This window comes from Coregonus clupeaformis, chromosome 10 (genome assembly GCF_020615455.1).
Source record: "Coregonus clupeaformis isolate EN_2021a chromosome 10, ASM2061545v1, whole genome shotgun sequence".
In the NCBI taxonomy this organism is placed as follows: Eukaryota; Metazoa; Chordata; class Actinopteri; order Salmoniformes; family Salmonidae; genus Coregonus; species Coregonus clupeaformis.
The window spans coordinates 57,763,332-57,788,832 of NC_059201.1; the positions used below are offsets into that span (position 1 = coordinate 57,763,332).

A 25,501-nucleotide genomic window follows, 5' to 3' on the forward strand; every position below is an offset into this window, starting at 1 on the left:
AGGGAAATCTGAACTCTACAGCATACAATGACATTTTAGACGATTCTGTGCTTCCAACTTTGTGGCAACAGTTTGGGGAAGGCTCTTTCCTGTTTCAGCATGACAATGCTCTCATGCACAAAGCAAGGTCCATACAGAAATGGTTTGTTGAGATCGGTGTGGAAGAACTTGACTGGCCTGCACAGAGACCTGACCTTAACCCCATCGAACACCTTTGGGTTGAATTGGATCGCCGACCCAGGCCTAATCGCCCAACATCAGTGGCCGACTTCATTTACATTTACATTTTAGTCATTTAGCAGACGCTCTTATCCAGAGCGACTTACAGTTAGTGAATAAATATATATATACACTGCTCAAAAAAATAAAGGGAACACTTAAACAACACAATGTAACTCCAAGTCAATCACACTTCTGTGAAATCAAACTGTCCACTTAGGAAGCAACACTGATTGACAATACATTTCACATGCTGTTGTGCAAATGGCATAGACAACAGGTGGAAATTATAGGCAATTAGCAAGACACCCCCAATAAAGGACTGGTTTTGCAGTTGGTGACCACAGACCACTTCTCAGTTCCTATGCTTCCTGGCTGATGTTTTGGTCACTTTTGAATGCTGGCGGTGCTTTCACTCTAGTGGTAGCATGAGACGGAGTCTACAACCCACACAAGTGGCTCAGGTAGTGCAGCTCATCCAGGATGGCACATCAATGCGAGCTGTGGCAAGAAGGTTTGCTGTGTCTGTCAGCGTAGAGTCCAGAGCATGGAGGCGCTACCAGGAGACAGGCCAGTACATCAGGAGACGTGGAGGAGGCCGTAGGTGGGCAACAACCCAGCAGCAGGACTGCTACCTCCACCTTTGTGCAAGGAGGAGCAGGAAGAGCACTGCCAGAGCCCTGCAAAATGACCTCCAGCAGGCCACAAATGTGCATGTGTCTGCTCAAACGGTCAGAAACAGACTCCATGAGGGTGGTATGAGGGCCTGACGTCCACAGGTGGGGGTTGTGCTTACAGCCCAACACCGTGCAGGACGTTTGGCATTTGAGAAGAACACCAAGATTGCCAAATTCGCCACTGGCGCCCTGTGCTCTTCACAGATGAAAGCAGGTTCACACTGAGCACGTGACAGACGTGACAGAGTCTGGAGATGCCGTGGAGAACGTTCTGCTGCCTGCAACATCCTCCAGCATGACCGGTTTGGCGGTGGGTCAGTCATGGTGTGGGGTGGCATTTCTTTGGGGGGCCGCACAGCCCTCCATGTGCTCGCCAGAGGTAGTCTGACTGCCATTAGGTACCGAGATGAGATCCTCAGACCCTTTGTGAGACCATATGCTGGTGCGGTTGGCCCTGGGTTCCTCCTAATGCAAGACAATGCTAGACCTCATGTGGCTGGAGTGTATCAGCGGTTCCTGCAAGAGGAAGGCATTGATGCTATGGACTGGCCCGCCCGTTCCCCAGACCTGAATCCAATTAAGCACATCTGGGACATCATGTCTCGCTCCATCCACCAACGCCACGTTGCACCACAGACTGTCCAGGAGTTGGCGGATGCTTTAGTCTAGGTCTGGGAGGAGATCCCTCAGGAGACCATCCGCCACCTCATCAGGAGCATGCCCAGGCGTTGTAGGGAGGTCATACAGGCACGTGGAGGCCACACACACTACTGAGCCTCATTTTGTTGGATCAGCCTGTAGTGTGGTTTTCCACTTACATTTTGAGGGTGACTCCAAATCCAGGCCTCCATGGGTTGATACATTTGATTTCCATTGATAATTTTTGTGTGATTTTGTTCTCAGCACATTCAACTATGTAATGAAAAAAGTATTTAATAAGATTATTTCATTCATTCAGATCTAGGATGTGTTATTTTAGTGTTCCCTTAATTTTTTTGAGCAGTGTATATATATATATATATATATATTTTTTTTATTTTTATACTGGCCCCCCGTGGGAAACGAACCCACAACCCTGGCGTTGCAAACGCCATGCTCTATCAACTGAGCTTCATTAATGCTCTTGTGGCTGAATGGAAGCAAGTCCCCGCAGCAATGTTCCAACATCTAGTGGAAAGCCTTCCCAGAAGAGTGGAGGCTGTTATAGCAGCAAAGGGGGGACCAACTCCATATTAATGCCCATGATTTTGGAATGAGATGTTCGACGAGCAGGTGTCCACATACTTTTGGTCATGTAGTGTACCTCCAACAGTGTGTCGCCTGAATGGAGAGAGACAGAGAGAGCCTGTAGCCTTTCACTGATGTGAAACTAGTGGAGCATGGAATGCTCTTTGACTATAGAAGCTGCAGACAGGCCAGTCCTAGCCTAACCGCACGCTAGGTCGGTGTGTCGTGCACACACAAAGTCATCAAAGCATCCAAGGTCTTTCAAGCGAACTTTGTGCTTGGTGACGGGGTAGAGAATGAAGAGCACAGATGACACATTCAATTGAGTATCAAGTCAAGTGGGTTTGCTTCGTGTTACAAGGAGCACCAAGGTTATAAGACCAATGTTATGCCTTTTGTACTACGATAGTACAGCTCTATTGAAGGCTCCTTCGTTATTTCGTTTCCAAAGGCCTTCGGATTTAGAGTGAAACACCAAAAGATTTGCCTCCATCTAAACCCAACAAAACGTGGGTTTCTGATACGAAAGAAAACATCACATTTTGTTTGCTCTCTGGCTCTCCGTTTGTCTGCACAGCATCAATGACGTTTGAGGTTGCTCACGCTGTTGTCACTGCTATTTGCAATGTACACACAGAATCCCCTTAGATCAAATCGGGTGTGAAGAAATCAATGGCTTAACATGCCTGGGAACTCTTGGCGAATCAAATGCTTAATATTTTTGCTCTAATTAAACAGGAGAGTAGGAGAGGCAAAGCAATAGTTATGGAGTTTTGTCCTTAATCAAAGTTAAACAAGAAAATGAAGTCGCTCTACTATACCACTTTAGTAATTAAAGTGGTCACGTTTGAGTGAAATACAGCCATCCAGGGGCTTGTTTTTATTCCAACACACACAGTAGTTAGACCTGTGTAATACTAGGGTTGGGTTCAATTCAATTTCAATTCATTCAATTCAGGACTGACACTGGAATTGGAATTTCAGTTTACTTCCTGAATTTAATTAAGTGAAATTGTTAGTTTTTTTCACTGTAGTTTTCCACTGTAGTTGGATACAATCAGGATTGTTGTTGGTACTGTAAAAAAGCAGGTGGAAACCCATGGGTTGCCACTTCGTTACTCAGAATAACTCAGTAAACAAAGACACAGCAGAAACATTTTAGGTTCCAGTGAAGCAAACTCATATTGTAAGCTTGCAACAGTAACTGCTAGTCTTCTACTAAGGCAGTGGGAGTACACATTCCCTCAGGGAAACAGAGTTGGGCTCAATTAGAATTGAAGGGGGGGTATGGAGAGGACATTCTAGCATCCATGGGAATTGGGGAGAGAGAGAGGGAGGGACGCTTGGAAGAGCTCTAGCAGATAAAGTATTGTACACAAAAACAGAGGTATAGGAACAGATAAGTTTGGTAATATTTCAGATATCACATGATGTTATTCAAAGATTACATTCTTTCTTTCCATCTCGCCATCTCTGGCTTTCTGTGTTAGCCGAGAATGTATGTTTTTAAATATTTTTACCTAACACAAACATAACATTTAGCATTAAATGCTAAATAGCATGCCTCTCTTTATATCTCTACTGCCAAATTTTGAATGCAAAATGTCCCATCTTCCTCCCTTCCACACATTTATTAAGATCACTGGGATAGCAGAGCACATTTTTTTGGGGGACGTAATTGAGCTTATGAGTAATTTAGTAAATACACAGAGCCCTGGCGAAGCCATTATAGCTGGCAAACAGTCCCCTGTTCAAATAGGATCACTTGTGGCCCGCTTGCCATAAGCAGGTCTCTGAATAAATGGTTTAATTAAGCAATTAAATGCATGGACACGAGAAAGCACACTCGCACACGCACACCGTACACACGCTCCCACATACACTACTTAGCTCCAACAAGACCCTCTTAAAATGTTGAATAGCCTAATGGAAAAGATGCTATCCTGGCCCCACCCCTCCCACAACTTATACAGCATACTCAATATAATCATTTTATGTGTCACTTTCACACCCATGTGTAATTTACAGAGTAATACAATAAAGCCTCTGGTTAAAACATACATTACATATCTTGTTTTTACTATCCAGGCCCTAATCGTAACGATGTGATGGATCTTGGTCATTTGGTCCGAAGTCTCTACAACCTGTTGTACCATAAACAAGACTTTTCTGTTGGCCAAGTGCCCACACATGAAATGCACACACCTCGCATCAGCAAAGTCTATTCATCTTGCTTACTCCCACATCTGAAAATTATTAGGCACACAGATAATGATTCAGGGAACACACACACTCGTCTAATGGCAAAATATCATTTTGATTCATTGGGAGCCGGTAAACGGACAGGAAAAGCAGGAGGGACACAAACAAGTCTGGACAAAAGCCTTTGCTTTGTTGTGTATTTCATACACAAGGATGGCACACAATAACAGAACTGCCAATACGACAGACCTTCCAATATCATTCTCTTATTGTTGTTCTTGAATTCAACTCTGTTGGTCTTTTCTCCTATTATGTTCAAATGTAGCAGTTAAAAAAGACCCTTGTATAATTTTGGACTCAACAAGAGTTTTTATGTTTGCAGCCATCGTTGACATCAGCGACACAGAGGCCTACTACATACGACGCAGTTTGTGAACGAGGTGCCTACATATAACGTTCACATTGTTTTTGCTGTTATTTTTCCATCTGTATCCACTGGAAAGAATTGCCCGTTTGGCAATTCATATTCGACTGCTGTTGCAAAAGTGGTTTGTGATAAGAATTCCTCTAAACTAGACACTTGACAGCCTGCATACTTAACTGTGTTCGAACTGTGTTTATCCAAGCGTTGAGAGAAGCAATTGCGACAATGGCTCTTCATGGGGTAAGGGGAAGAGAGATTAAGAATCGAGCCAAGGGATTCAGTTACACACATGAATAAGAACATAGACACACCTGTTACGCAGTGTTGGGAAGTAGTGAACTACATGTAGTAATTTAACTCTATTTTGGAGCAGCTTGGTGGTAGTTTAACTAGTAAATTCAAATATTGGTAGTGTTTTCAGTAGTAAATTACTTTTTTGCCGTGTAGCTAACTACTACACGCTACTTTTCTTTTGCAAAAAATAAAAGAAAATATGGGTGAAGTAGGCAAGAATGTCCTTTCTTTTTCGGCATCTTATCTGCCTAATTCTCCCTTGAAATTAAACACTTAACATTGGTCTCCAGAGTGATCTGTTATTGCAATTTGTAAACTATATTTTTCTTAAGGGTAGCTTTAATGTAGCTTAACTTATTCCAGTGTGAAGTAATTGGTAGCTTAGTAAACTATATTTTCAGAGTAGCTTCCCCAACACTGCTGCTACATGCCTGCACCATCTCCACAGTCAAAACCGAGAGCTTTTTCCTTTAATCTCTGTGGAAACGCTAGCCTGGAAGGCCCCAGTGTATCTCGCTGATCTAAAAACATCCTCGCCAGTAAGTGCCAGTGGTTCTAGTGACATTTGTGCTGTTGTTCTTGGCACTGAGGCTTGGCGGCCGGCTCCTTCTGCAACAACTCTGATTCTAATTGTTGTTGAATATTCCTAATCAACAGAGAGCAGTCCCTCCCTCCGTCCTCCAAAGCTTGCCTCCACCACCACCACGCAGCTCAAAAACAATGTCATTCCACTTAGGATCCAATATGTCACGGTCTCTCCATTTCCATTTTAGTCATTTAGCAGACGCTCTTATCCAGAGCGACTTACAGTTAGTGAGAGCATACATTTTTCATACTGGCCCCACGTGGGAATCGAACCCACAACTCTGGCGTTGCAAACGCCATGCTCTACCAACTGAGCTACACGGGATGTGTCCATCTGTCGTTTCTAAGCTAGGCTATTCATATTCCACGCTGACTGAACCATTGAGTGGTGTTTCTAAAGCTACGATTGTGGAGATTGGAAAATTCATTGTTTTTTTTAAAATTGGTGTAAATGGACACCATTGAGCAATGGCTGGCAAAAAAAATCTCTACTGGGTTGCAGAAATGTAAACTGCATTATGTACGATTTTCAAGGATCAAAACAGAAAACAGCCACTCTGTAATCAAAATGGCACCCTGATTATGCCTTTAGAATGTGAGTGCTGCCACAGTGGGACGGTAAGGCTAATCCGAGGACAAAGAGCTCATGCAGTATTGGTGGCATCACCATTCAGCCATAGGACTCCTGTGGGCCTGTCTGACAGTCACAGTGAATAACTGAGGGGGGGAAAAATAACACATTGGGCTACTGCAAAAATAATCATACTCACTCGCCGAGGCTACCCCTTAGGTTGAGAGGCTATTTATACAGAAGTGAGCGAAATATCAATTATTGACTGCTCAAGCTGTCGTTTTACGAGTTCAGGGGAAGGGTGGTGGATGTTATAGCAAACTCAAGAACAGTTACAGCTGTAAACAATGCCATATCTCATTCCCAATCAAGAGCCTGAGGTTGTGTGCGACTAGTTGCGATATTTTGAAAGGAGCAGCAGACATTGTGGAAGGCTGAGACCGATTTGAGGACAACTGCTGTTTGAGGAGCGGTGAGGCGTGCGTTCGGTTTGGCTGCTGCTTAGCTTCCTGCATATAATTTTCTGCACAGGGGATCTGTGCTCATTGACTTCAGTATCAGAACTGTCAGGATCTTTCCACATGAACATATTGGAGGCTGGGCTGAGTGTGGAGCCGTGCTATGTGACGCATGCAGTTTGTCGCCCCCAAAGCTGCTCTGAGGGCGTTTACTATTACAGCTTAGTATTGATAGACATATTTTCTTACTTACTGTACATTTCTGTACGGGCAAAGGACGGTCAAAGTTCTTATTCCACCCAAGGACAAATCCTTAATTATTAACATAATACGTCAAACGAACATACTTTATCATTAAGGATCGAAAGCTGTATCGAATGCTGTGAAAAGTCTATTTTATGGAGGTATAGATATATACTTTTTCTAACCATTTCTATGGAAAATAGATGCAGTTCGAATAACTCTTGTCCATTCACTTTCTTAATGCGTGGTTTTAAGCCGCGGTGCTCTACAATATGCAACTCATTTTCCCAGGCATCCTGGTGGGAAACTCTCTCCTTCGTCACCCCTGACGTGGATGCTGGGTAAGAAAGGCCCATCGTGCATGCAGGCAGGAGGACTAACCCAGCATCTTCCTCATTACGAAAAACATAGTGGCCCATGTCTGATTCTAATACTAAGTTCACTAGAGTTCTCCCGCTCCTTTCGGGGGGAGTGAGAGAGAAAGAGAGGGAGTGTGTGTGTGTCAAGGTATGAAAAAAGCAATGTGCTACATGTAAGAGGGAGATTACATCCATTTGTAGGCTAATTGCACATTAGGGCCGAACTGAAATAAAGAGATGAATCCACCTCTATTCAAGAAGAATGCATACTGTATAGACAAAGCCCATTGAGGGCAGCAGAGAAACCTCAGAAATAACCGTGAAAGCCATTCAACAAAAAGAGCTCAATTTGCTACTAGAAAGCTAATTGAGTAATTATCTCTCCATTTAGTGCCCGTGGTTACATTTTCTTATGGGCCCCAATTGAGATGTGTGAATAGCTAACTTGATAGACAGAGTCTAATCTTTACTCTGTGACTAAAACCATTAAATCTTTAGACCCAGATAAAGGAACAGTTGCTTTTATAGAATTGTTTCAATTCACTACACCAATGAATGATTCCTTTAGTTACAACAAAAGACAACAGTTTTCCTTTTTAATATCAAGTTATGATTTTATTTTATTTGAGCATCCCCTAAGTCAAAGGTGTCAAACATACGGCTGTGGGAAAAAAAAAAGAAGCATAATTTTTAACATTTATTTACTTGATTTACTGAAATCAAATCGAAACTGTGTAGAAATGATAATGGACCTACATTCCTACAGTTCCTTAACTGTGTCCAGCTCGCTAATAATAACACAACGGTGGAAGGTCTGATCACTGACGACGATGAGACAGCCTACAGGCAGGAAGTCAGAGAACTGGCAGTGTGGTGCCAGAACAACGTCAGCAAGACAAAGGAGCTGATCATGGACTACAGGAAACGGAGGGCTCATTCACATCGACGAGGCTGTAGTGGAGCGGGTCGAGAGCTTCAAGTTCCTCGGTGTCCACATCACTAAGGACCTATCATGGTCCAAACACACCAACACAGTCTTGAAGAGGGCACGACAAAGCCTCTTCCCCATCAGGAGACTGAAAATATTTAGCATCCTCAAAAAGTTATACAGCTGCACCATCGAGAGCATCCTGACTGGTTGCATCACTGCCTGGTATGGCAACTGCTCGGCCTCTGACCGCAAGGCACTACAGAGGGTAGTGCATACGGCCCAGTACATCACTGGGTCCAAGCTTCCTGCCATCCAGGACCTCTATACCAGGCGGTGTCAGAGGAAGGCCCTAAAAATTGTCAAAGACTCCAGCCATCCTAGTCATAGACTGTTCTCTCTGCTACTGCACGGCAAGCGGTACCGGAGCGCCAAGTCTAGGTCAAAAAGGCTTCTTAACAGGTAATCAAATGGCTACCCGGACTATTTGCATTGTGTCCCCCACACCCTATTTTACACTGCTGCTACTCTCTGTTTACTATCTATGCATAGTAACTTTAACTATACCTACATGTACATATTACCGCAATTACCTCGACTAACTGTTGCCCCCGCACATTGACTCTGTACCGGTACCCCCTGTATATAGCCTCGCTACTGTTATTTTTACTGTTATTTTACTACTTTTATTTTTTACCTATCTATTGTTTACTTAACACTTATTTCTCTTAAAACTGCATTGTTGGTTAGGTCTTGTAAGTAATCATTTCACTGTAAGGTCTACAAATGTTGTATTCGGCGCATGTGACAAATAACATTTGATTTGATTTGATTAGTCAAATCCACTCATTTGAAGGGGTGTCCACTAGTGTTGTGTTCGAGACCACCTATAGCGAGACCGTTTCAAGACCAAGACCGGAGCAAATCGAGTCCAAGTCAAGACCAAGACCGGGAGGGGAACAAGGGATCCGAGACCGGGTCAAGACCGAGACCAGAAAAAATGCGAGTCCAATTCAAGACAATGATTGTAATTTGATCAAATCAACACCATAATAAGAGTTCAAAATGTCCAGTATTTCTGTGTTCATGTCAGAACAACATATGGATTACTTACACATTCTGAATATTGAAAAAATGCATCCAGAGGGAAAATAGAGCCACTTTACAAATTATTACTAACCCAAACACAGTGGGAAACAATGGGCCTTCTACGCCTTCAGAGAAGGGCTAAGGATTTATAAAATAATGACTATAATAATGATAATTATATTATTTTCAATGATGTTCTGATTTAATATCTTCAGTTTTAATTGGAAAGGAAAGGGTTAACACTGAAGAGAAAAAAATATCAAATCAGGATTTTTCTTTGCTGGTCTCTGGGGAGATAAATCTAGCCAGCTGGGCCATTGGCTAGGCCATCAGAAGCTAGATAAAGGCCATTCAACAGTATTAGGGCCACATTTGACAGTGGAATCACATTTTGACTTAATGAGTGGGACCGTTTTTGTTAGCTTCTAATTTGTTAGCTTCTCCTTTTCAAGAATAACTTTCACCAAGAAGTTAAGTTTCAAATGATAATCTGGTGAGTGGAACTGTGTTTTTTATTGCAGCACACTTGCTGTTGTTAGCCATCTCTTTGCAAATAACTTGTGTGTGAAACATTGTTGCATTTAAAGTGGAACTGACAGCATTTTAGCAACATGAAATCTTATTAAAATCGGTTCATATACACCCTCAGGAAGAATTACACTAAAAAAAATCTGACAAGTGACCACGTAGATATGGTATTTTTCACATTTTCATAAATCCTTAGAATGTTTGGGAATTACGCATACTAAGGCATTTGTGAAAATTCTATAGCAATATAGAGTGGGAAAGCGGCCGTGCATTTGGACAATTAATAGACACTGCAGTAAATAAAACATCTGTCTTGTCCAGGACCGGAGTCTACACAGACTGATGAGCTATAGCCAATCAGAGCTACAGTAGACCTTTATATACTGAACAAAAATATAAACACAACATGCAACAATTTCTACAATTTTACTGAGTTACAGTTAATATGAGGACATCTGTCAATTTAAATAAATAAATTAGGCCTAATCTATGGATTTAACATGACTGGGAATACAGATATGCATCTGTTGGCCACAGACACCTTAAAAATGGTATGGGCATGGATCAGAAAACCAGTCAGTATCTGGTGTGACCACCATTTGCCTCATGCAGCTTGATACAGTGGGGGGAAAAAGTATTTAGTCAGCCACCAATTGTGCAAGTCCTCCCACTTAAAAAGATGAGAGAGGCCTGTAATTTTCATCATACGTACACGTCAACTATGACAGACAAATTGAGAAAAAAAAATCCAGAAAATCACATTGTAGGATTTTTAATGAATTTATTTGCAAATTATGGTGGAAAATAAGTATTTGGTCACCTACAAACAAGCAAGATTTCTGGCTCTCACAGACCTGTAACTTCTTCTTTAAGAGGCTCCTCTGTCCTCCACTCATTACCTGTATTAATGGCACCTGTTTTAACTTGTTATCAGTATAAAAGACACCTGTCCACAACCTCAAAACAGTCACACTCCAAACTCCACTATGGCCAAGACCAAAGAGCTGTCAAAGGACACCAGAAACAAAATTGTAGACCTGCACCAGGCTGGGAAGACTGAATCTGCAATAGGTAAGCAGCTTGGTTTGAAGAAATCAACTGTGGGAGCAATTATTAGGAAATGGAAGACATACAAGTCCACTGATAATCTCCCTCGATCTGGGGCTCCACGCAAGATCTCACCCTGTGGGGTCAAAATTATCACAAGAACGGTGAGCAAAAATCCCAGAACCACACGGGGGGACCTAGTGAATGACCTGCAGAGAGCTGGGACCAAAGTAACAAAGCCTACCATCAGTAACACACTACGCCGCCAGGGACTCAAATCCTGCAGTGCCAGACGTGTCCCCCCTGCTTAAGCCAGTACATGTCCAGGCCCGTCTGAAGTTTGCTAGAGTGCATTTGGATGATCCAGAAGAGGATTGGGGAGAATGTCATATGGTCAGATGAAACCAAAATATAACTTTTTGGTAAAAACTCAACTCGTCGTGTTTGGAGGACAAAGAATGCTGAGTTGCATCCAAAGAACACCATACCTACTGTGAAGCATGGGGGTGGAAACATCATGCTTTGGGGCTGTTTTTCTGCAAAGGGACCAGGACGACTGATCCGTGTAAAGGAAAGAATGAATGGGGCCATGTATTGTGAGATTTTGAGTGAAAACCTCCTTCCATCAGCAAGGGCATTGAATATGAAACGTGGCTGGGTCTTTCAGCATGACAATGATCCCAAACACACCGCCCGGGCAATGAAGGAGTGGCTTCGTAAGAAGCATTTCAAGGTCCTGGAGTGGCCTAGCCAGTCTCCAGATCTCAACCCCATAGAAAATCTTTGGAGGGAGTTGAAAGTCCGTGTTGCCCAGCAACAGCCCTAAAACATCACTGCTCTAGAGGAGATCTGCATGGAGGAATGGGCCAAAATACCAGCAACAGTGTGTGAAAACCTTGTGAAGACTTACAGAAAACGTTTGACCTGTGTCATTGCCAACAAAGGGTATATAACAAAGTATTGAGAAACGTTTTTGTTATTGACCAAATACTAATTTTCCACCATCATTTGCAAATAAATTCATTAAAAATCCTCCAATGTGATTTTCTGGATTTATTTTTCTCATTTTGTCTGGCATAGTTGACGTGTACCTATGATGAAAATTACAGGCCTCTCTCATCTTTTTAAGTGGGAGAACTTGCACAATTGGTAGCTGACTAAATCCTTTTTTCCCCACTGTACATCTCCTTTGCATTGAGTTGATCAGACTGTTGATTGTGGAATGTTGTCCCACTCCTCTTCAATGGCTGTGCAAAGTTGCTGGATATTGGCAGGAACTGGAACATGCTGTCGTACATGTCGATCCAGAGCATCCCAAACACGCTCAATGGGTGAAATGTCTGGTGAGTATGCAGGCCATGGAAGAACTCAGCTTCCAGGAATTGTGTACAGATCCTTGCGACATGGGGCCGTGCATTATCATGCTGAAACATGAGGTGATGGCGGCGGATGAATGGCACGACAATAGGCCTCAGGATCTCGTCACGGTATCTCTGTGCATTCAAATTGCCATCAATAAAATGCAATTGTGTTCGTTGTCCGTAGCTTATGTCTGCCCATACCATAACCCCACCGCCACCATGGGACACTGTTCACATCAGCAAACTGCTTGGCCACACGACGCCATACACGTGGTCTGCGGTTGTGAGGCCGGTTGGACGTACTGCCAAATTCTCTAAAACAACGTTAGAGGCGGCTTATGGTAGAGAAATGAACATTAAATTGTCTGGCAACAGCTCTGGTGCACATTCCTGCAGTTGGCATGATTTGAGACACGTGGCAAAATTTGAGTTATCTGTGGCAGTGTGTAATGATAAAAGTGCACATTTCAGAGTGGCCTTTTATTGTCCCCACCTGTGTAATGATCATTCTGTTTAATCAGCTTCTTGATATGCCACACCTGTTAGGTGGATGGATTATCTTGGCAAATGAGAAATGCTCACTAACAGGGATGTAAACAAATTTGTGCACAAAATTTGAGAGAAATAAGTGTTTTGTGCGTATGGAAAATGTCTGGGATCTTTTTATTTCAGCTCATGAAACATGGGACCAACACTTTACATTTCACTCCCTGACAAAGGCCATGCAGCTGAAACACGTCAGAGTAAAAAAAAAAAGTTGTTTCCATTGAACATGCCATACAAATAAAGGCATTTTAATTAATTATATGAAGAGTGCCTTGGTCCTCCTTTCTTTTTGATGACCAATTCACCCCTTTGACCAAAGAGCACCTTCTGTCTACCAAAATCTACTATTGTGTACCTTAACAGCGCTTCCCTTCCTTCGTTTTTCTACTTTACATGTTGCGTTTATTTTTGTTCAGTGTACAAACACACACTGAAGGCCTATAGGTTCGCCACTGTGCAAACATGTCTATAATTGTCACGACTTCCTCCGAGGCTGCCTCCTCTCCTTGTTTGGGCAGGCTTCGGCATTCGTCGTCACCGGCCTTCTAGCCACTGCCGCTCCTCATCTCATCATTCCATTTGTTTTGTCTTGTTTATTACACACACCTGGTTCATATCCCCTCATCAGTACCTGTATAAGTGTTCCCTCTGCCCCCTTCTCTTTGTGTGTGATTGTTTATTGTGGAGGAGAGAGAAGCTCGGTGGCGCTCCGTGTATTTTGTATCGCCGGGAATATTCCCCGTGTGCCTTGTATTTTCCAGTGCGCCTGTATTGCACACTGGAGTGTTTTTATGCATTACTGCGTAACTCTGGTTCAGAATAAATCCTGTTATTCTGGGATTTACCCTCCTGCGCCTGACTCCTTCAAAATCACCTCATCACAATAATAAATATAAAGGCTGTTAAGATATTAATGTCTCCTCTGGTCTTGGCTGGTCTCGGAAAGAAATTACGAGTCCTCACTGTCTGAGACTGAGTCAAGACCGAGTAAAAATGTATCCGATACCGAGACAAGACCGAGACACTCAATATGTGATCTCGAGACTGGAATCGAGACCAGTCTCGAGTACTATAACACTGGTATATAGTGTATTTGCATTGACCCCCTTTTTTGCACTGACTATCTTGCAATGGCCCTATGCACACTCACCAGACTCTACCCAGACACTCACACATACTATAGTGACACTCCAACACACACACTACATACGCTCACACACACAAAACACACAAACACATGCATATTGACACACTTTCACACTCTTCACATATGCTGCTGCTACTCTGTTTATTGTCTATCCTGATTGCCTTGTCACTTTTACCCCTACCTACGTGTAAATATTACCTAAATAACCTCAAGTGCCTCGTACCCCTGTACCTTGACTCGGTACCGGTACTCCTTGTATATAGCCTCGTTATTGTTATTTTAGTGTGTTACTATTTCCTTTTTTTTATTTGCAAATGTTTCTTACTTTTTAACTGTGCATTGTTGGGAAAGGGCTCGTAAGCATTTTACGGTGAAGTCTACACCTGTTGTATTCGGCACGTGACAAATACATTTTATTTTATTTGATGAAGTGGTGTTTCATTTCTTAAAAGAAGTGCTAATAAAGGACAGTAGTTTGTAACACTCGAGCAGTGGCAGAAAAAGAGCAGTGTCGGGTAACGACTTAGTTTTCAGTGGTGTGTCATTTGACCAAGCTGTGTTTATTAGGTCAATACCATCGGCCACAGAGGACACTGAGAGCATGTCAGCTATCATACACTATATACCAGAGACTGCAAGGACACAAATAACAGGCTTTCGTTTGATCCCTGAAAAGCATGTAATACTCCTTTTCCAAATCGCTTTGGACAAGCTGACAGTGGCGGGAAGCGACAAGGGGGAAGTGCCCTGGGACGAGCAAGAGCAACATTAAGGGCTTAATTCAATCTGTATCGCTGAAGCGTTACAGATGGCACGATGAAAATGTAAAGGTAATTTCTGATTGAGCCGTGAATGCAGTCTCTGCTAACACGGGAACATTGCCTTTAAATTTCAATCATGCTGTAACCCCGAACTTCAGCGCAACGGATTGAATCCAGCCCTTAGACAGACAAGACAGAAGATACCCGTTATGAACTGGGAGTGAGCACATGTGATGCCATTCATTTTCAGGCCCTCTTTAAAAAATGCAATAAATTAAAGTGTCACCGAAGGGAGACGTGAGTATTACGAACTCAGACAGCTGATATGGGTTCTGGCCACCATGCGTTCTCTCAGGTACTGTCACACATGCGTGCACATGTCACATGCACTGACACGTGCAAGCACACTATACAATCCCTTTAAATACACACACACACACTATTACACACTCACTATATGCACACACACAGACCAAGTCTCTCTGCCGTGAGGGGTCCAGATGAAATTAAGTCCCAAGGCAAATGTTGCTCCTTATTTGTGAGGAGAATTGAGTGAGTGAGATCTGAAATAAAGGAACACATTTGCCTCCACCCACACACACACACACACACACACACACACACACACACACACACTGTCCACCCACAGTACATTAAGAACAAATAGGGGACACTAAGATGGTGAGCTGAACCAGCAATGGCCTCATTAATTCATCGCAGTGACCCGAGGGTTGGAGAGGCACCACATTTGAACTACACAACCTGACACATACTTAAGGTCAACCAGTAGCTCTGGTCAAGAAGTAATACTAAGTAACATAAACGCCCTGGCCCAGAGCTAGCGGCCGTCCCATCTACATAAAGATAGCTTATAACAGTCATTTATGCACAGCTTTTCTCACTTCTGCTCCAGTACATATGTACACGTTCTATACCAATCTCTTCTCACCCATACATGAACTACACAACCTGACACACACTTCCTGCTGACCAGCAGGGTCAGGCAACCTTCCTATCTCCATAAACACCGCTCAACAGTCATTTATTTATTATTTTGGCACTTCTGCTGCATGCCACTTCTCACCTCCAAAGCTGTTTTCAGTGTTTCCTCACTTCACCAATATTCAATATGTACATTATATGACCAAAAGTATGTGGACACCTGCTCGTCGAACATATCATTCTAAAATTAATATAGAGTTGGTCCCCCTTTGCTGCTATAACAGCCACTCTTCTGTGAAGGCTTTCCACTAAATGTTGAAACATTGATGCAGGAACTTGCTTCCATTCAGCCACAAGAGCATTAGTGAAGTTGGGCACTGAAGTTGGGCGATTAGGCCTGGCTCGCAGTCTGCGTTCCAATTCATCCCAAAAGTGTTCGATGGGGTTGAGGTCAGGGCTCTGTGCAGGCCAGTCAAGTTCTTCCACAACGATGTCGACAAAGCATTTCTGTATGTGCACGGGGGCATTGTCATGCTGAAACAGGAAAGGGCCTTCCCCAAACTGTTACCACAAAGTAGGAAGCACAGAATTGTGTAGAATGTCATTGTATGCTATAGTGTTAAGATTTCCCTTCACTGGAACTAAGGGACCTAGCCCGAACCATGAAAAACAGCCCCAGACCATTATTCCTCCTCCACCAAACTTTACAGTTGGCACTATGCATTCGGGCAGGTAGCGTTCACCTGGCATCCGCCAAACCCAGATTTGTCCGTCGGACTGTCAGATGGTGAAGCGTGATTAATCACTCCAGAAAACGCGTTTCCAATGGTGGCGAGCTTTACATCACTCCAGCCGATGCTTGGCATTGCGCATTTTGGTGATCTTAGGCTTGTGTGCGGCTGCTTGGCCATGGAAACCCATGTCATGAAGATTCCGACTAACAGTTATTGTGCTGATGTTGCTTCCAGAGGTAGTTTGGAACTCGGAAGTGAGTGTTGCAAGACAATTTTTACGCACTATGTGCTTCACCACTAGGCGGTCCCGTTCTGTGAGCTTGTGTGGCCTACTACTTCGCGGCTGAGCCGTTGTTGCTCCTAGACGTTTCCACTTCACAATAACAGAACTTACAGTTGACTGGGGCAGCTCTAGCAGGGCAGAAATTTGACTGACTTGTTGGAAACGTGGCATCCTATGACTCTGCCAACTTGAATGTCACTGAACTCTTCAGTAAGGCCATTCTGCTGCCAAAGTTTGTCTATGGAGATTACATGGCTGTGTGCCCGATTTTATTCACCTGTCAACAACAGGTGTGGCTGAAATAGCCGAATGTACTAATTTGAAGTGTCCATATACTTTTGTATATATAATTTGTTTCTTGTGCCATCTCTCACCCCACAGCTGTTTTGAGTTGTAATTACAGGTCTGTTAATTTTTCATGCCTATTGGCACCATTTGGAGATCAAATGCGAGATCAAAAAGGGAATTTAGTATCTGGAGGGATTTATTATGGAGGGATATGAGTTTAAGAAAGGAGCAACAATCTTGTTATTTATTCATGAGAATCCACACAAGTTGTACTGGATACATTAGCAATGGAACTCAGAGGTGTCACTTTGGTAATGTGTGACACACTAATAAACAATGATAGCAACCACTATATAGGGAATAGGGTGACATTTGGGACACAGTCTATATATCTGATCATATCCCTGATATTCAGGAAGTTGATTATAAGTACACAAAGTATACCGTGGGGAGAACAAGTATTTGATACACTGCCATTTTGCAGGTTTTCCTACTTACAAAGCATGTAGAGGTCTGTAATTTTTATCATAGGTACACTTCAACTGTGAGAGACGGAATCTAAAACAAAAATCCAGAAAATCACATTGTATGATTTTTAAGTAATTAATTAGCATTTTATTGCATGACATAAGTATTTGATCACCTACCAACCAGTAAGAATTCCGGCTCTCACAGACCTGTTAGTTTTTCTTTAAGAAGCCCTCCTGTTCTCCACTCATTACCTGTATTAACTGCACCTGTTTGAATTCGTTACCTGTATAAAAAACACCTGTCCACACACTCAATCAAACAGACTCCAACCTCTCCACAATGGCCAAGACCAGAGAGATGTGTAAGGACATCACGGATAAAATTGTAGACCTGCACAAGGCTGGGATGGGCTACAGGACAATAGGCAAGCAGCTTGGTGAGAAGGCAACAACTGTTGGCGCAATTATTAGAAAATGGAAGAAGTTCAAGATGACGGTCAATCACCCTCGGTCTGGGGCTCCATGCAAGATCTCACCTCGTGGGGCATCAATGATCATGAGGAAGGTGAGGGATCAGCCCAGAACTACACGGCAGGACCTGGTCAATGACCTGAAGAGAGCTGGGATCACAGTCTCAAAGAAAACCATTAGTAACACACTACACCGTCATGGATTAAAATCCTGCAGCGCACGCAAGTTCCCCCTGCTCAAGCCAGCGCATGTCCAGGCAAGTCTGAAGTTTGCCAATGACCATCTGGATGATCCAGAGGAGGAATGGGAGAAGGTCATGTGGTCTGATGAGACAAATATAGAGCTTTTTGGTCTAAACTCCACTCGCAGTGTTTGGAGGAAGAAGAAGGATGAGTACAACCCCAAGAACACCATCCCAACCGTGAAGCATGGAGGTGGAAACATCATTCTTTGGGGATGTTTTTCTGCAAAGGGGACAGGACGACTGCACCGTATTGAGGGGAGGATGGATGGGGCCATGTATCGCGAGATCTTAGCCAACAACCTCCTTCCCTCAGTAAGAGCATTGAAGATCGGTCGTGGCTGGGTCTTCCAGCATGACAACGACCCGAAAACACACAGCCAGGGCAACTAAGGAGTGGCTCCGTAAGAAGCATCTCAAGGTCCTGGAGTGGCCTAGCCAGTCTCCAGACCTGAACCCAATAGAAAATCTTTGGAGGGAGCTGAAAGTCTGTATTGCCCAGCGACAGCCCCAAAACATCACTGCTCTAGAGGAGATCTGCATGGAGGAATGGGCCAAAATCCCTGCTGCAGTGTGTGCAAACCTGGTCAAGACCTACAGGAAACGTATGATCTCTGTAATTGCAAATAAAGGTTTCCGTACCAAATATTAAGTTCTGCTTTTCTGATGTATCAAATACTTATGTCATTCAATAAAATGCAAATTCATTACTTAAAAATCATACAATGTGATTTTCTGGATTTTGTTTTAGATTCCGTCTCTCGCAGTTGAAGTGTACCTATGATAAAAATTACAGACCTCTACATGCTTTGTAAGTAGGAAAACCTGCAAAATGGCAGTGTATCAAATACTTGTTCTCCCCACTGTATATGCTACTTATTCTGGATTCATTGTTTTTCTGCATTATTCTTCAAGGAGGCAAATTAACAGTGGTGGGGAAGTCTTATGAGTGACTTGACTCCAATGAGAGAGGGGAAAATCATGAAGAGAGAGATAGAAAGGGATCAATCTCAACATGCAAATGTATGTAAATGCATTCCGTAGCCTATCTAACGCTGCATTTACACTGTCAGCCCAATTCTGATATTTCTTCCACTAATTGGTCTTTTGACCAATTGCATCAGATATTTTCACATCAGATCTTTTTCAGAGCTGACCTGATTGGTCAAAAGACCAATTAGTGAAAACAAGATCTGAATTGCACTGCCTGTGTAAACACAGCCTAAGAGAGAGTATCTCATACTTCATGGTAAACTACTACTACAATCAAAAATGAAAATGCATCCCCCACAAGGTTGAATTATTAAATCTACGATTAGTGAGTGTGTTTTTAATCAAAATAACTGCAGGGGAATGTAGAAGATAGACCTGAAATTAACTTATAACTCATTGTCACGTCTCCTCCTGTTGCTCCCCTCCGGCTCTGATTCGCCGGTCTACTGAGCCACTGGTCTGAGCGCACCACCTCGGCAACACCGGAATGGAAACCCAACGCACCCTAATCACCTCCAGCGCACCTGCACCTCATCTCATCACCAACCCTATTTAGCCCTGGACTGTTCAGTATTGTGTTGTGTGTGATTGTTAAGCGTTGTCGTTTACTCTCTCTTTGTTATTCTCTTTCTCATTATTAAGTAAACCTTGACCTTGTTAATTCCTGAGTCTGCATCCTGCCTCTTCGTATACTCAGTACTCGTCACACTCATGCCTTAGGCGTTGCCATCTCAATTGCTTTTGGAGCGAACATGGTACTCAATATTTTGTAAACCAGTAGGCCCATTCGAAACGCGGTATCCAATTAATCATGACAATGCATTTCTACCATCTCTCAAAATCAGAAGAAATTATATACACTACCAGTCAAAAGTTTGGACACCTACTCATTCCAGGGTTTTTCTTTAATTTGACTATTTTCTACATTGTAGAATAATAATGAAGACATCAAAACTATGAAATAACACATTTGGAATCATGTAGTAACCAAAAAAGTGTTAAACAAATCAAACTATATTTTATATTTGAGATTCTTCAAATAGCCACCCTTTGCCTTGATGACAGCTTTGCACATTCTTGATAAGCAGTCTGTAAGTAATGCCACCAGTCTCTCTCTCTCTCTCTCTCTCTCTCTCTCTATAGGATATACTTCTATTTATCATGTACCTACCCAGAAGCAAGCAACTTAATGTAAAGTGAAACCCAGTAGGGTATAACCTACTGTTACATTGTAACAAATGTTATATTTCAATGGCGAATGTGTATAAAGATGGCAGAGTACAGACATGTCATTGTTTTACCACAGAGTCTTTAAACTACGGAGCGCCAATAAATCTGCACAATCTACTTTTTCAAATTTGTGGTGTCTTGGAGCTAGAATTGGGATCATGCTAATGCCGATACAAAGAAAGAGCAGCATAGAGCAATATGGCAAACTTAGCAAACAAGGCATTTGCGGTAAGTGCATGGAGGCAGCCATCTTCATGCACGTCCTCCATTGCTGCCATGTTGGACAATTACATTCCAGTTACAATGAAAATGTGAGTGTTATTGTCATAGAACATTTGGTGACAGCATCTCAGTGGCCAAACGGGACGTCAGTATGGCAACATGGTCCAGTTGTATACTAGTTGTATATTATTTTGTTAACTTTTTTGAGCAACCAGAAAAATACTTCAACTGGTTGTAATCTGCTTATCTGACCAGATAACAACCAACATATGACATCTTTCCTAAATGTTCCATATATAACAGCTCTGACTAGCGTTAGTTTCCTAATACTATATTGGTTATTAAAGCCACTGCACATACCTGTCTACTCTGACCAGGTACGAGGAGGTTTGATACTAGATGCTTGGTTCCAATGCTCTCAGCCCGGGACTGTACAATGGAATCCTGCAATTTAAAAGAAGCATGATAACCAGAGTGATTTCCCTACAGAGACCTAACCTGTCGCAGCAGAGGCTCACCTGAGACCTTATCACCAAAAACACCCTGTGGATTCAATTAGGGAGTCCAGGATTACTGCTGCAGCATCTGGATGATAAAATATTATTCCCTACAGAGCTTTACATTGAAAAATTTTGAATGATCCACCTGTATGTGCCAATATTCTGTCCTATTTAAAGAGGATCTGCTGCATGTGTTGATGGCTTTCAACAGGGAAAAGACAGTTAGGCAAAATCTTTTGATGAAAAATCAGTTCACTGTGAGACAACATACCAGAAGTTTCTTACTAATAGGCTACACATATTTCTATGTAACATACAGTGCTACTGCAATGTATGTTAGTTAGAAACAAGTGATCTGGGGACTTGTGTTATCCAGCTTGAAGGCAACCCTTAGGAACACTGTTGATCAAAGCTTGAGGTCTGGTCTGTCCAGAACCCAACCATGCTCCTCAAGACATGGCCGTATCATAACACATGCTCTATGTTGAAAATGTTGGATCATGGTGCTTAAGAAAGAGTTACTACCCACTGGATCTTGCACACGATAGAAGACTTAATTTCTCTACAACGTGAATTGGAGTTAAATCTCAGTTAGCTCCTGGTAGAACCTGGCGAAGATCAAAGGATCAAACACCTGTCACTTTCAGCCCAGACTCCTGCAAAGAAGTGGCAGCCTGCTCTTGCCTAAGGCAATACACCTGAGCTTTCCATTTAAAATTCCCTTACACTTCACACGGTAGCTATATTTCTGTAATACTTTCACAGAGATTTTAACACTTCTGTCCCCCAGTGACAGTGAACATTACCGCTGGGAAAATAACGGTCAAAAAGACAAAAACTGACCTATAGAAATCTGTCATTCAGTTTTATATGAAAAACACATTTATGTCTCATGGAGTGCTTAAATTAATTATCTGGTCAATTAACTCAGAGTTTGATTTATCTTCTCAGAACCATTTTGGTTGTTAGTGCCATATTCAGTAAGACTAAATTTATTTGATTCAAATTGGGATGCATGCACTTTATTCACTCTTAATGGGAATCTTCCTCAGGCAATGAGAGCCTTAGCAATTAACAGACTTGAGAGGAGAAGACTTGGGCTGATAAGCTACGTGATGCATATCTATGGGAGTATGTCTGTACCGCACACAGTGAGTCATTTCAGAAGCATTCCACGCATAGGCTGAAGCATTCCCTGCCCAAAATGAAGCCCTACATTAAAATACCTTTACTTATATTTAAACAAGTTTAGCTCAGACTTCGAGAAGGCCTTCCATTCTCAGAAACAGTCTTTTAACCATTATCAACAGCAACATGTTTTTCAGACCTGGGTCCAAATAGTATTTGTTTTCTTTCAAGCACTTTGAGCATTTGATTGAACCTGCCAGAAGTGCCAGATGGACAGGGTTTGCACTTTTGGGACTATTCCATTCAACAACTAAAGCGCAACTAAAGCACGATTTAAACACAGCAAAAGTATTTGAAAGAAAATAAATACTATTTGGACCCAGGTCTGTTATTTTCATACTTGTGCTAAATTGGGCAGGATGTAAATACAGTATAGTGATGGATACAGATAATGCAGAGGTAGGCTAAATAATTATACATTATCTGTTAAAATGAGCCTAGAAGGTTTGCCCTTCCATCACCTCCACAAATGAATGCCTCTGCTATAATTCAATAGGACCGTCTCTGCCCTATAGCTTCATACATTACATTGTAATTATGTATTTCTGATGGATAACCCTATACAAGCAAGTTGAAGGGAAGGCCATTCTATCAGGGCAGAGGTGGAGCACAAAACATTTGACAGCACAGCATCCACAAATAATAGATGCATTAGGGTAAAGCACTAAATAATGATGATGACAGTTCTGCAAAGACCATGGCTGTCTTCGGGCTAAGCTTTCTCACTACCCTATATCATCACTCAGCTGCATGAATAGCCTCTCTGCAGTGTTGGATCATTAGTATTGTATTGACATGAACTATTTGGACTGTTGGTGAAATGTGTTTTATGAGAGAAAGCCTATATGTAATTCTAGCCATCATGTTTTGATAAAATTGTTTCTTGGTTCGTTTTTTTTTTCTTTTTCGCTCTGCTATCAGTCAAAGTACAATGGAACATTCTACATAAGAACATAATACATAAATAATAATGCTTTAATGCCTTATAATATGTTACTATTGCATTTGAACGTACACGTTGAGCCACACATGCACCTGGCTGCATGACATACTGTAATGAAATGAGCAATAAAAATATTATATATATAATTTTAAAAAGTCGGTTTATTATTCTAAATGGTAAAGGAAAAGGTATTTCATAACATTTAGATAATGGTGTAGGGCATGCTATCGTAAACGGTCACTAACGTATACAGTCCATCTCAATACTGTTGCGCAAATGTATTCCATTCTGCAAATTCCCCACATAATCAAAATAAAAATGTCAAACAAAATAAAATTGGTTAATAACCTCAAATGGAGATACGCCAGCAGAATAACAACAAAAACAATATTGTACCTGGTCTGTGTCATTAGGTTACTTTCTGTAGGTTAAGAAAAACCTGCAGACGAAAATCAATGACAGTCATTCGGGAGTAAAATAGACAACATGAAAACAGACCGCTGATTATTGGAAATATAAATTCCTCCCAACACATAGCTAGGCTATATGTTCTATTCGTAATAAACGTTTTTGTAAGAGAGTTGAGACACATCCATTCTCTTCTCGGACACTGTAATCATAAATCAATAGCGAGCTATCCAAAAAGTCGAAATGCATTTAAAAAATAAAAACATCTGTGAGGATTGAGGTACTGAAATGCAAAAATATAACAAAATAAAGATAGGAACAAAAATAGGAAGAAAAAGATAAAGAAGAAAAGGTAAGAGGGGAAGAAATTACTCACCAAGGAAAATTTCAGAGAGTAAAAATGTTCAAAGAGCAATAAAGAGATAGACGCAGAAAAATGTACAGCACTGTCACCGCAGCGAGGCAAGCACCGACTGTAGTGAGATTCAGCAAAGAGCCACTACCGCATGGAGCAAACCACTTCTTTACCATAGGGGTGGAAACAAGGGATCGGTCTCTGTAAAGTGCACTGGAAGTTCCATTTGCACCGCATGATTAAGGCAAAGACTATCATTCACCCCCATGAAAACCATGTGAAATGTTGATAATCATTTATATGAAATAACATTTTAAACTTTGTTTCCCATTTCAAATTGTGTGGCACAAATCACAATTCGCATGACTGCAGTTAGACTGCTGAATAATATTGTCAGGTGCAATGTAATTACATTTTTGTTAGTGCTTAGAACTGTTATCCTACCTGTTAGTGGCTTGCATAATCTGAAACCTCATTTTTCAACGGAATTGATTTGAGTTTGTTTACAAATGTAATGCTTATATTAAGTTTTATTAAATATGTTACACAAACCGATAAAGTAACAATTATACACTGTACCTGCCATTACCATGTGAATACTTAAGAGGGACCTAACTTTACACTGCTATACTCCTGATCTTGGTCGACCATCACTGATCACTGAATGACTGCAGACTATTCTAATATGCATTTTTCATTAGGATCATGTACTGTGTGGGCTGTTTTAGGGCACTTTTAATCAAATGGTGCAGTAACTGAAATACACCAACTCAAGTGTCCATTATATGGGCTGTAATCGATTGGAGATTATTATTCTTTTTTAATGGTATTTGACATTTTATTGAGATAGTATGAAAATCAGAAGAGGACACAGGCAGGTGGGAGTAACAGTGGGAAGGGTGAACAACCAGGGGATTGAACCCTGGTCACCAGTGGGAATAATTGTATGTGACTTGTGCCAGGAGTGTTACCACTCAACTACGGCTCTGCACAGAGATGAGAAGATATTTTAAATGAGTTCAGTGCAGTAAAAACCCATTGGCATGGTCCTCCATGCTGCTACTGATTTGTGCAGACTGAACTGAGGGCCAGGGCACCTTGGCCTTGCAGTGCTCTGCTGATGGAGTGTCTCAAGCTATTGAAGGTCCTGTCTTTGTCCCTGACTCTTGGCCACGTCGGTCTCACCCCAAAACAGTAGTGCTATGTTATGTTAGTAGTGTGAAATGTATAATGTGACAGTGTTAGCTAAGCCTCTGGTCTTAGGACTGAAACAGAAAATATGCCTTAATGTGGCCTAACATGAAAGATAAGAGGTATGGCATGATGGATGTACACATTCACACAACTTTCCACAGTGATATAGGAGCAGTTGGTCAAAAGGACTCCACTAAGCACTGTGTCTATATCAAACACACACTATTGTCCTATGAAACACTATAGTGTGCCATAGGACAATGCTTGTTTGACATACAGCACCAGTCAAAATGTTGGACACACCTACTCATTCAAGGGTTTTTCTTTATTTTTTACTATTTTCTACATTGTAGAATAATAGTGAAGACATCAA

The 25,501-nt window shown here is 41.9% G+C and overlaps 1 protein-coding gene across 5 annotated transcripts in view; it reads right to left on the minus strand.

Moving 5' to 3' along the window:
- LOC121575604 (RNA-binding protein Raly) overlaps positions 1-24,049 on the minus strand; it is a 149,707-nt gene extending 125,658 nt beyond the window's left edge. For 2 of the 5 annotated variants that reach the window (XM_041888803.2, XM_041888799.2), the window contains exon 1: positions 23,956-24,049. The gene's annotated coding sequence lies outside the window, so the exon portion shown is untranslated. Of the gene's footprint in view, positions 1-20,900; positions 20,985-23,567; positions 23,611-23,955 lie in introns of all 5 variants that reach the window. The other 3 variants (XM_041888801.2, XM_041888802.2, XM_041888800.2) reach the window with 3 other exon arrangements.
- Between the last annotated feature and the right edge of the window lie 1,452 nt (positions 24,050-25,501).